At 41.3% G+C, this 11,749-nt stretch overlaps 1 non-coding gene across 1 annotated transcript; it reads right to left on the reverse strand.

Annotated features, from left to right (window-relative positions):
* Positions 1-10,743: 10,743 nt before the first annotated feature.
* Positions 10,744-10,850, reverse strand: LOC141675374 (small nucleolar RNA R71). Its single transcript, XR_012556030.1, has one exon. It is a non-coding gene; the product is annotated as a small nucleolar RNA R71 (small nucleolar RNA).
* Between the last annotated feature and the right edge of the window lie 899 nt (positions 10,851-11,749).

Genomic DNA, 11,749 nt, shown 5'->3' on the forward strand with positions numbered 1-11,749 from the left:
ATAAATCCTTATAGATTAGCCTCAAGGGGACCTAAAAGGATAAGGAATCAGCTTCCTACTTCCTAGGATAAGGAATCAGCTTCCTACTTCCTAGGACTCCTAAGTCTATCCTAATTCAGAGGCTTGTCCACCAAGTCTCCTATACCAAGTCCAATTCAAGGACTCCCACATCTATATAAGGGGTCTCACCCCCACCAATCAGAACTACGTTTTTTGACTTGATCCTTGGCAATCAGCAAGGTACGTAGGCATCTTGTTAAGGCAGATTGAGTCACGAAACACAAGAGCAGTCAAAATCGAGCCTCGAAGCTCACGTTCCTTAGTATTAAATACAGCAATTATATATATTAGTTTTTAATCCATAACATTTGGCGCCGTCTGTGGGGAAAACGGAACAACAACCATGGCGAGAACACGGAGAACAACCAGCACTCTGGAGGAGGGAACACCATCAGGGACAACCCAGGTGATTTCATCAACCATGGAGGTTCCTCCCCATTCAACTTATGCATCTACTCAGGGGGAAGCCCAGACAGGGGCAACTCATCCTCAGCCACAAGGGACAACTCCCCCGACTATTCAAGGTACGAATCCTCAAGTTCAACAAATACATATACCTGTGAATTCTCGACCCGTCGGGTATGAATATTCAACTATTGTTACTACTAACCCCCCTTATGGGATGCCCCTTCACCCTGAGGTTGGAGGAAGTGGATATGCTGGGCGAAGCGAAGCACGAGGGCGGTCGCCCCCCTATATACGAGGTTTGGATCCTATCCCTGAGGATCGGGAATTTTCTGGTCCATACACTGAGAGAGACTCCGAATCTTTGGATGATGAAGTGGCCCCGAGAAGGAGGCGTCCTGGAAAAGAGCCAATGGCCGATGGAAGGCAACGCCCCCAAAGCACCCCAGGGGCGAATCCCCAAGAAGTGCAGGAAAAGATCAGGGCTCATGAAGCTGAAATCCAAAGGCTGAGGCGTGATTTGGAGGCTCACCAGGCCACCAGACCCGAGATATCTCCTAGGGGGAGAAATCCTCCTCCTGTCATAGACCTGGATGGTCCGGTAAGAAGAAGGGCTGTTGTCCCAAGAACTGATCCAAGCAATCTCCTTCCCCTTGGAGATCCTGATGATCCAACTCCACCCTTCACAGAAGAGATAATGAATGCCCATATCTCAAGGAAATTCAAGATGCCCACTATCAAAGCCTATGATGGCACGGGAGACCCCGCTAATCATGTTAGGACATTCTCTAATGCACTGTTGCTGCAACCCGTAAATGATGCTATAAAGTGTCGGGCCTTCCCTCAAACCCTGTCAGGTATGGCTTAAAGATGGTACAGTCGCTTGCCCCCAAACTCTATTGGATCGTTCAGAGAGTTAAGTCAGGCTTTTATTAAGCAGTTCATCAGTGGAAAAGTCCATGAGAAAAGTTCAGCATCTCTTATGAGTATTGTGCAAGAAGCTAAGGAATCCTTGAGAGATTACCTGAATCGTTTTACAAAGGAGGCTTTAAAAGTCCCAGACCTTGATGATAAGGTAGCTATGATAGCACTGCAACAAGGAACTAGGGATGAGTTTTTCAAGATGTCCTTGGCCAAACGTCCCCCTGAAAATATGTTGCAGCTCCAAGAGAGGGCAGGGAAGTATATCAAGGTTGAAGAAAGCATGAGGAAGACCGTAGTAAGTAATGAGCCCACTGGAGGCAAGAAGCGGAAAACTGATCTGGAGTATATCGCTAAGGATAAGTATCCTAAAATCGAACAAAACCCTGATTCAACCCCCAAGAAGGGAGGACCTGGGCAAAAGTTTACCGAATACGCTAAGCTGAATGCTCCCAGAAGCCAGATCTTGATGGAGATCGAGAAAGATCGAGATGTTTGTTGGCCTAAGCCCTTGAAGGCCGATCCAGCCAAGCTAGATAAGAGCAAGTATTGCAGGTTTCACAAAGATGTTGGCCATGACACCGATGAGTGTAGGCAATTGAAAGATGAAATTGAGTTTTTGATTCGAAAAGGAAGATTGAACAAGTATACTGGAGATGGAGGGGACAGAAATAATAATGAAAGGAAGAACTTTGAAGATCGTAGGAGGGACCAAGATGATCAGGGGCGAAACCCCCAGCCTAGAGGACCAGTTATAAACACCATTTATGGAGGGCCGAGACCTCGAGGGCCTGTGATAAACACGATCTTTGGAGGTCCAACTGCTGCTGGATTGTCCAAAAATTCCAGAAAGGCATATAATAGAGAGGTTATGCATATTGTTGGAGAAGCCCCGAAGAGGGCCAGGACAGAAGTAACATTGGCTTTTGATGATTCCGACCTAGAGGGTGTGAAGTTTCCCCATGACGACCCGCTGGTCATAACACCAATAATAGGAAATAGCCCGGTTAAAAGGGTCCTTGTGGATAATGGTGCTTCTGTGGATATCTTGCTCCACGACACCTTTCTAAGGATGGGGTATAACGACTCCCAGTTAACACCAACCGACATGCCGATATATGGATTTGCTGGAGTAGAATGTCCTGTGGAAGGGATAATCAAATTGCCAACCACCATAGGTACGGAGCCAAGGCAAGCAACGCAGATGCTGGATTTCGTGGTGGTAAAGGCTAGTTCAACTTATAATGCTATCATGGGGAGAACAGGGATACATGCCTTCAAGGCAGTCCCCTCTTCCTACCATTCAGTCATGAAGTTTCCCACCCGAAACGGGATTGGAGAAGAGAGAGGAGATCAAAAAATGGCTAGAAGCTGTTATGTGGCCTCTTTGAGGGCAGATGGAGTCGGGGGGCAGGTTCTTCCTATTGAAGATATGGATGTTCGAGAAAATGATGAGAATAGAGGAAGGCCAGCAGAAGAATTGGTTTCGGTTCCTTTAGATCCCAAGAATCCTGAGAGGATGACTTTCATTGGAGCTACATTAGAGGAGCCCCTTAGAGGGAAGTTAGTGAAATTTTTGCAAGAAAATAGTGATGTGTTTGCATGGTCAGCAGCTGATATGCCAGGCATAGACCCGGAGTTAATTACTCACAAGTTAAACGTGGATCCAAGCCGGAAGACAGTGAAACAAAAGAAAAGAAATTTTGCCCCGGAAAGACAAGAGGCTATAAAGCAGGAAGTGGAAAAGCTCTTAGAGGCTGGTTTCATTGAGGAGATTCAATTTCCGGAGTGGTTAGCAAACCCTGTAATGGTGAAGAAGGCTAATGGAAAGTGGAGGATGTGTATAGACTTCACCGATCTGAATGATGCATGCCCCAAAGACTGTTTTCCGCTGCCTAGAATTGATACTTTGATTGATGCCACCGCTGGACATGATATGCTGAGTTTCATGGATGGGTTTAGCGGATACAACCAGATCAAAATGCATAAGGATGACATTCCAAAGGTATCATTTATCACTGACTTTGGTGTTTATTGTTATCTTGTTATGGCGTTTGGTCTCAAGAATGCAGGAGCCACCTATCAAAGGTTGGTGAATAAAATTTTTAAGGATCTTATTGGGAAGACTATGGAAGTCTATGTTGATGACATGCTAGTCAAGAGTCTAGTAAAGACTGATCATATAACCCATTTGAGAGAAGCTTTTGAGGTCCTGAGGTACCACAAGATGATGTTGAATCCCACGAAGTGTGCTTTCGGAGTAGGATCTGGAAAATTCTTGGGATTGATGGTCTCAAAGAGGGGAATTGAGGCTAACCCCGATAAAATAAAGGCAATCCTGGACATGGAACCCCCAAAAACTGTCAAGGATGCTCAGAAACTCACAGGAAGGGTTGCTGCGCTAGGACGATTCATCTCCAAGTCAGGAGACAAGTGCTTGTCATTCTTCAAGTCATTAAAGAACATTAAAGACTTTGTATGGAGTGAGGAAAATCAGAAGGCATTTGAAGAGTTAAAGAAGTATATGGGCCAGGCCCCGTTGTTGGCCAAGCCAGTTCAGGGTGAAGTTTTATTCTTGTACTTGGCTGTTTCAGAAAGCGCCTTGAGCGCGGTGTTGGTTAAGGAGGAACTGAAAGTCCAGAAACCCGTATACTATGTCAGCAAAATTTTGCATGGTGCTGAGTTGAATTATTCAGCCATTGAGAAATTCGCTTTAGCCTTGGTAATGGCTTCAAGAAAGCTGCGTCCTTATTTTCAAGCTCACCAAATTGAAGTGCTAACAAATCAGCCACTGAGAAATATCATTCACAGTCCCAAGGCAAGTGGGAGACTAATTAAGTGGGCAATAGAGTTGGGAGAGTTCGATCTCAAGTATAAGCCACGTATGGCCATAAAAGCCCAGGCACTAGCTGACTTCGTGGTGGAATGTACCATACCCAACCAAGAAGTCGGGGGGCAGGAAGATACAACACCTCAAGACAAGGGAGTCGATAATGGGGACAAGGAGAAAGAATATTGGGTTCTCTATTTTGATGGAGCATCAAAAACAAATTCCAGTGGAGCAGGGTTGGTTTTGCAAAGCCCTGATGGATTCTTAATTGAGTATGCCATGAAGCTAGACTTCCCAACCACAAATAATGAGGCAGAGTATGAAGCCCTGATTGCTGGCCTTGGTCTAGCTGGGACACTTAGAGTCAAAAACTTAAAGGTCCGTGAAGACTCGAAGTTGATCATATCCCAGGTAAAGGGAGAATTTGAAGCAAGGGATGATACGATGGCAAAGTATGTTCGCCTAGTAAGGGCTGTGATGACCCAATTTAATGAATGCCATGTTGAACACATTCCAAGGGAAGAAAATGCTAAAGCAGATGCGCTATCAAAGTTTGCTTCATCTGAGATTGAAGAAAGTTCAGGAAGTGTGTACTTCCGTGTTTTGAAGACACGAAGCATAGATGTTAAGCTTGTGGCTCCCGTAGGCTTGGGGACGTCATGGATTGATCCCATCAAGGCTCACATTCAGACCGGTTGGTTGCCAAGCGATACAATTGGGGCACGGAAGTTAACTGTTCGAGCACTAAGGTACTCTTTGATAGATGGGATTCTATATAAAAGATCTTTCGTGGTTCCTTACTTGAGGTGTCTCAGGCCCGATGAGGCACGCTTAGCTCTTGAGGAAGTGCATGGAGGTATTTGTGGGCAACACTTGGGGGGCAGGGCCTTGGCTCATAAGATAACTCGTTTAGGCTTCTATTGGCCAGAAATGATGGCTGATGCCAAAGAATATGTAAAGAAGTGTGATCGTTGTCAGAAGCATGCACCAGTCGCCAGACAACCCCCCGAGATGCTGACCTCTATCAACTCACCTATTCCCTTTGCTATGTGGGGGATGGATATTCTAGGGCCTTTTCCTATGGCCACAGCACAAAGGAAGTTTCTGATTGTAGCCATTGATTATTTCACCAAGTGGATCGAAGCCAAACCTTTGGCCAAAATCACTACTAAGCAGGTTGCACAATTCCTGTGGGAAAACATTATGTGCCGATATGGAATTCCCCGTATCCTTGTCACTGACAATGGAACACAATTCAACAATGAGGAATTCAAGAAGTATTGTGAAGAAAATGAAATCGAGTTACGATTCACCTCTGTGGCTCACCCGCAAGCCAATGGACAAGCAGAGGTAGCAAATCGGATAATCCTGGATGGACTAAAGAAGAGGATCGAGAAGTCAAGAAATAATTGGGTAGATGAGATACTTCCAATATTATGGGCCTACAGGACTACTTGTAGAGTCACGACAGATGCAACTCCTTTCATGTTGGCATATGGGGCGGAAGCAGTAGTTCCCGTGGAGATATCACATTCCTCTCCAAGGATTCAGGCTTTCGATGAGAAAGAAAATGAGGAAGGGCAGAGATTAGCCCTGGATTTAATTGATGAAGTGCGAGACAAAGCACATGCAAAGATAGTAGAGTATCAGAAAAAAGCTTCATTCTACTACAACCTAAGGGTTAAAGAAAGGTTTTTTAAACAAGGCGATCTAATCTTGAGGAAGATAGAAGCATCTGGTGTAGGACAAAAAGGGAAGCTTGCCCCGAATTGGGAAGGGCCGTACAGAGTCAAGAGTGTTCAAGGTAGAGGAACCTACAAGCTAGAGACTATGGATGGTTTTGAAGTCCCGAGAACTTGGCATGCACAAAACCTGAAGGTTTACTATGTGTAGGGAAGCCGGATACGATTCTCACTCGTCAGGATGGCGAGTAGGTTGAAAAGCACCTTGAAGCTTTGCTTGCTTAGGATTTATATGTTTTAGCTTTATTACGAAATTTATTAAGACTTGTGTAAGGGATGAATCCCAAACAATTTTTGAAGCTCAGAGAATTTTTCGAAATATGTTTGAATCTCTATGGCATGGCAATTAAATTAGATGCATGATATGAAAGCCCTATAAAAAGGCCCAATTCAAAAAAAAAAAAGGTTAAAACTTGTTGGGCCTGGAAGTATGTCAAGCCCAGATAAGGGTCCCAAATATTCAAAGCCCAACACCCGGGGTCCAAAAACTGGAAGAAAATATATATGAGTATTATCTTCAAAAACCAGAAATAAGTCCCAAATCCAAAAAGGATTTGGATAAATGAAGGCCCAAAAATAAGGCCTAATCCTACTTGAATTAGAAAAAAACCCAGTATAGGGATCAATAAATCAAGCCCAGGGTCAATACTAAGTGCCCAATTAAAGATCAAAGCCCAGAAGGGCCCAAGTTGAAACCCAATACAAGGTTTCATAAATCTAGCCCAGGTTTAGAGCAAAGATCAACCCAATAAGAGGTAAGCCCAGAAAAGGGCCCAATTAGCTGAAAATTAAATGGCCACAAATTAAAGACCAATTTAGGGTGGACCAAAGAAGCCCAGTTAAAAGTAAGGGGCCTAATACAAAAAGGCAGTCAAAAAAGGGGAAGGCCCAAGGTAAAGGCCTGGTTTGGAAAAGGCCCAGGGTCAAAAATAAAGTACCCATAAAAGAATTCAGGCCCAAATCTTAGGCTCAAATTTGAGATTGGAAAAAATCCAGCCCAGACTTAGGGCCCAAATCAAATATATGGAGTCACAGAAAGTAATATATCCCAAATCCCAGACCCAATTCGATCAGGTTTCATGTTGTATTCATCGTCGAATTAGTTGAGATCGAAAAGGCTTCGACCAAGGCTAGAAAAGGAGGTTAATTCGGTCAAAAATATTTATCAAGACCAAAAATTCCTGATCGAAAAAGGAAGAAAAGAATATTTTGTTTCATTCGACCAGAATGCCTGAATGATTTCTGACCTTTTTTCCTGACCCTGTCGACCAGGAAGCAAGGTAAAAACCTGGTCGAATAGAACCTGCCCGAAATCAAGTCAATCAGGGTTGAAAAAGAGGCTTAATTCGACTAGAAATGAGACCCATTCGACCAAGAAACATGAAAGATTCCTGGTCGAAATCATTGAGGTCAAAATTCTGTCGACCTGGGCAACAAAAGATGGCTAATTCGGTCAAAAATGAAGATCCTGACCGAAAAGGAGTGAAAATCCTGGCCGAAATTCGACCAGGATTCCTGATCGAATAGAACCTGCTCGAAATTCAGTCGACCAGGGCATACTGAAGGTTAATTCGACCAGGATCCTGGCCGAATGGATTCCTGGTCGAAATCTGCATAAAAAAAAAAAAAAAAAAAAAGGAAAAAATCCTGGCCGAAATTCGACCAGGACTTCTGCTCGAAACATTCCTGCTCGAAAATCCTTCGACCAGGGCTGAAAGAAGGTTAATTCGACCAGGATCCTGGTCGAATGGATTCCTGGTCGAAAAATTGCATAAAAAAAAAGGAAGAAAAATAAGGAAATTCCTTAAATAATTTCTGAAAAATGTTAATATTTTCAGAAAATTAAGGAAAAATCCAGAAAATTAGGATAAATCCCAGAAATTAAGGGAAAAATCCAGAAATTAAGGATAAATCCCAGAAATTAAGGGAAAAATCCAGAAAATTAGGATAAATCCCAGAAATTAAGGGAAAAATCCAGAAAAATAGGATAAATCCCAGAAATTAAGGGAAAAATCCAGAAAATTAGGATAAATCCCAGAAATTAAGGGAAAAATCCAGAAAAATAGGATAAATCCCAGAAATTAAGGGAAAAATCCAGAAATTAAGGATAAATCCCAGAAATTAAGGGAAAAATCCAGAAAATTAGGATAAATCCCAGAAATTAAGGGAAAAATCCAGAAAATTAGGATAAATCCCAGAAATTAAGGGAAAAATCCAGAAAAATTAGGATAAATCCCAGAAATTAAGGGAAAAATCCAGAAAATTAGGGAAAATCCCAGAAATTAAGGGAAAAATCCAGAAATTAAGGAAAAATCCCAGAAAAATTAGGGAAAATCCCAGAAAAATTAGGGAAAATTCCAGAAATTAGGGAAAAATCCCGGAAATAAGGGAAAAATTCCTGGAAATCAAAATAATTCCTAAATAAAAGGAAAAATTCGTTGTAAACGTGTAGGTCGCTTCACACTTTACGAAAAAACGAAACCCTGTAAGGGAACAAATAGACTTAACTTCTGCGAAACCTATTCAATGTTTCCCAAAAGTTGGGGGGCAAATGATAGGGATAAATAAATTATGATTGTATAATTAAATACTGCATTAATTATACAAGCTGTGGGCTGCTAGGCCCAATAATAAGATGTATAATATTCAGACCAGAAAGGTTAAGCCTGATGGACCAGATCAGGCCTGGTGGAATAAAAAAGGCCCAAAAGCCCTGATTATTAATTAATTTCGTAATTAATTAATAAGGGAAAAATCAGCTATTGAGAAGAGTCCCGATAAGGATATAAATCCTTATAGATTAGCCTCAAGGGGACCTAAAAGGATAAGGAATCAGCTTCCTACTTCCTAGGATAAGGAATCAGCTTCCTACTTCCTAGGACTCCTAAGTCTATCCTAATTCAGAGGCTTGTCCACCAAGTCTCCTATACCAAGTCCAATTCAAGGACTCCCACATCTATATAAGGGGTCTCACCCCCACCAATCAGAACTACGTTTTTTGACTTGATCCTTGGCAATCAGCAAGGTACGTAGGCATCTTGTTAAGGCAGATTGAGTCACGAAACACAAGAGCAGTCAAAATCGAGCCTCGAAGCTCACGTTCCTTAGTATTAAATACAGCAATTATATATATTAGTTTTTAATCCATAACAGTTAGAAATATTTGATAATGTCAAGACTAATATGATTTATGTTTAGTTTTCAGATCTTACTTAAACAGGACAAATCAATACTTAACTGAAATCAGCACTTATACTGAAGTCAGAACTTAAGTCATCAGTACTTAAGGTTCAGGAGATATTTATCAGAAGATAATATCAGGACTTAAAGGAAACGTTCAGATAAGGAAGGCGGCTGATTGAAAGGAAAAGAAGATCAAGACAAACGTAAGAAGAGATATGCATGAAGAAGGAATTCTACGAAGAATAGAATACTTGGAAGAAAAGATATCTGATTGATATATTTTAGGAAGCAGAATTATATTCCATATCAATTAGCGATTATCTTGTAACTGCGTAGTATATAAACACAGACATAGGGTTTACACTATAAGTGTTATCATTATCGAGAAGATTATTCATTGTAACCTTAGCAGCTCTCGTGATATTTGTTCATCACTGAGAGAGGATAGTCCCATACTGTAACAGAGTTTATTATTTTGAATAAAGTTTGTTTTCTGTTACTTGAGTTATTAGAGTTCGATTTGATTGTTCTATACACTGTATTCACCCCCCTCTACAGTGTGTGTGACCTAACATAGTAGGGTATTCGTACAACGAAAGTTGGCGTTTACTAGTTTCATGATATTTGATTAGTGTCATCACCATTGCATGCTAAGGTTAAGAACAAAAAGGCTATTGAATGAAGTATTTAATGAAGTTAGAATCCTATGTTTGTGTTATATAAGTAAATCAACCTTTTAATCTCTTAGTTAATTACATGTTACTTAATATTTTAGTTATAAACACTCTCAACTTGTTATCATCTTAGCATTGAATAATAACCATACCATTGTTATATAAGTACATTGATTGAAATTAACCTAAACCAGTCTCTGTGGGAATGAACTAGAATTAATTCTATATTACTTGCGATCGCATATAATTGCGTGAATATTAGCGCGTGTTTTCATCCTAACAAGTTTTTGGCGTCGCAGCCCGAGACTCGTGGTTATTTTTAGTTTATGTGTTTGACATCAGTGGTCGTTAAAGTTTATTGACTCGGATATTTTACTTACTTGTTTACTTGTTGCTTTTTCAGGTTCTCTAGAGAGCGTTTATGCTAACGCGTTCTCGATCTCGAAAGAGAACACTGGATAAAGCGGAGTAAGAAGTTTTAGTAGAGGAAAAAGTTCTTGTAGAAGAGGAGAAAGTTGAAGAAGAAGCTCTTGTTGCAATGGGTGAACCAGAAGCAAATATAAAGGCTTTGATGGACTATTCTCATCCAAAGATCAATGATATTCAGTCTAGCATTGTCAGAGCAGCAATCACGGCCAACACTTTTGAAATCAAGGCTATCACGATTCAGATGGTGCAGAACTCGATTCAGTTTGGGGGTTCTACGATGGAAGATCCCAATATGCATATTAGAAATTTCATCGAGATCTACGACACTTTCAAATTCAACAATATTTCTGAAGATGCTATTAAGTTGAGGCTTTTCCCATTCTCTTTGAGGGAGAAAGCTAAGTGCTGGTTGTATTCTCTACCACCAGGCTCTATCACCAAGTGGGAAGATCTTGCTTAGAAGTTTCTCAATAAATTCTTCCCTATGGCGAAGATTGCTGCAATCAGGAATGCTCTTACTCAATTTGCATAATAAACGGGAGAATCTTTGTGTGAATCTTGGCATCGTTATAAGGAGATGTTGAGAAAGTGTCCTCATCATGGGATGCCTGACTGTATAATCATTAACTGCTTTTATAATGGTTTGGCTGCAACTTCTAGACCCATGCTTGATGCAACATCAAGTGGAGCCTTATGGGCTAAGAGCTACGATGAAGCTTATGATTTGATTGAACTGATGGCTGCTAATGAATACCAGAACCCTTCTTAGAGACTAACTCAAGGAAAAAGTAGCAGGCATTCTGGAGGTAGATACAGCTAGTGCTATATCTGCTCAGCTTAAGGCTTTGACAATGAAGGTGGATTCTTTGGCTAATTATGGAGTTAATCAGATTACTAGTGTCTGTGAGCTTTGTGCTGGTGCACATGAGACGGAGCAGTGTGCTATTTATAGTTAATCGGCTCAGTTCGTGAGGAACTTCCAAAGGTCGCAGCAACCTGTGCCAGGCACCTATCATTCTAACAATTGCAATCATCGGAAAAGTGTCATTCGAAAAATGCTTGTGTCACTTTGGAGCTAACATCAATTTGATGCCTTTGTTCATTTTCAAGAAGTTGGACTTACCTGATCAAAGCCTACTTATATGACCTTGTAGTTAGCCGATCTAACTATTACATATCCACGAGGCATTGTGGAGGATGTCTTGGTCAAGGTGGATAAACTCATCTTTCCTGCTGATTTTATAATTCTTGATTTCAAGGAGGATAAGAAGATTCCCATAATCTTGGGAAGACCATTCTTGGCTACTGGCCAAAAGTTTGATTGATGTACAGAAGGGTGAGCTTACTACACGAGTGCTAGATCAAGACGTGACTTTTAACGTATTCAATACCATTTGAATCTCTTGGATTGGAAGAGCTGAAAAATTTTCCAAAGCGCCTCAAGACATCTATTGAGGAAGCTCCTACACTCGAGCTTAAACTATTTCCTGAACACTTGAGGTATG

Source organism: Apium graveolens, chromosome 7, assembly GCF_009905375.1.
Source record: "Apium graveolens cultivar Ventura chromosome 7, ASM990537v1, whole genome shotgun sequence".
In the NCBI taxonomy this organism is placed as follows: Eukaryota; Viridiplantae; Streptophyta; class Magnoliopsida; order Apiales; family Apiaceae; genus Apium; species Apium graveolens.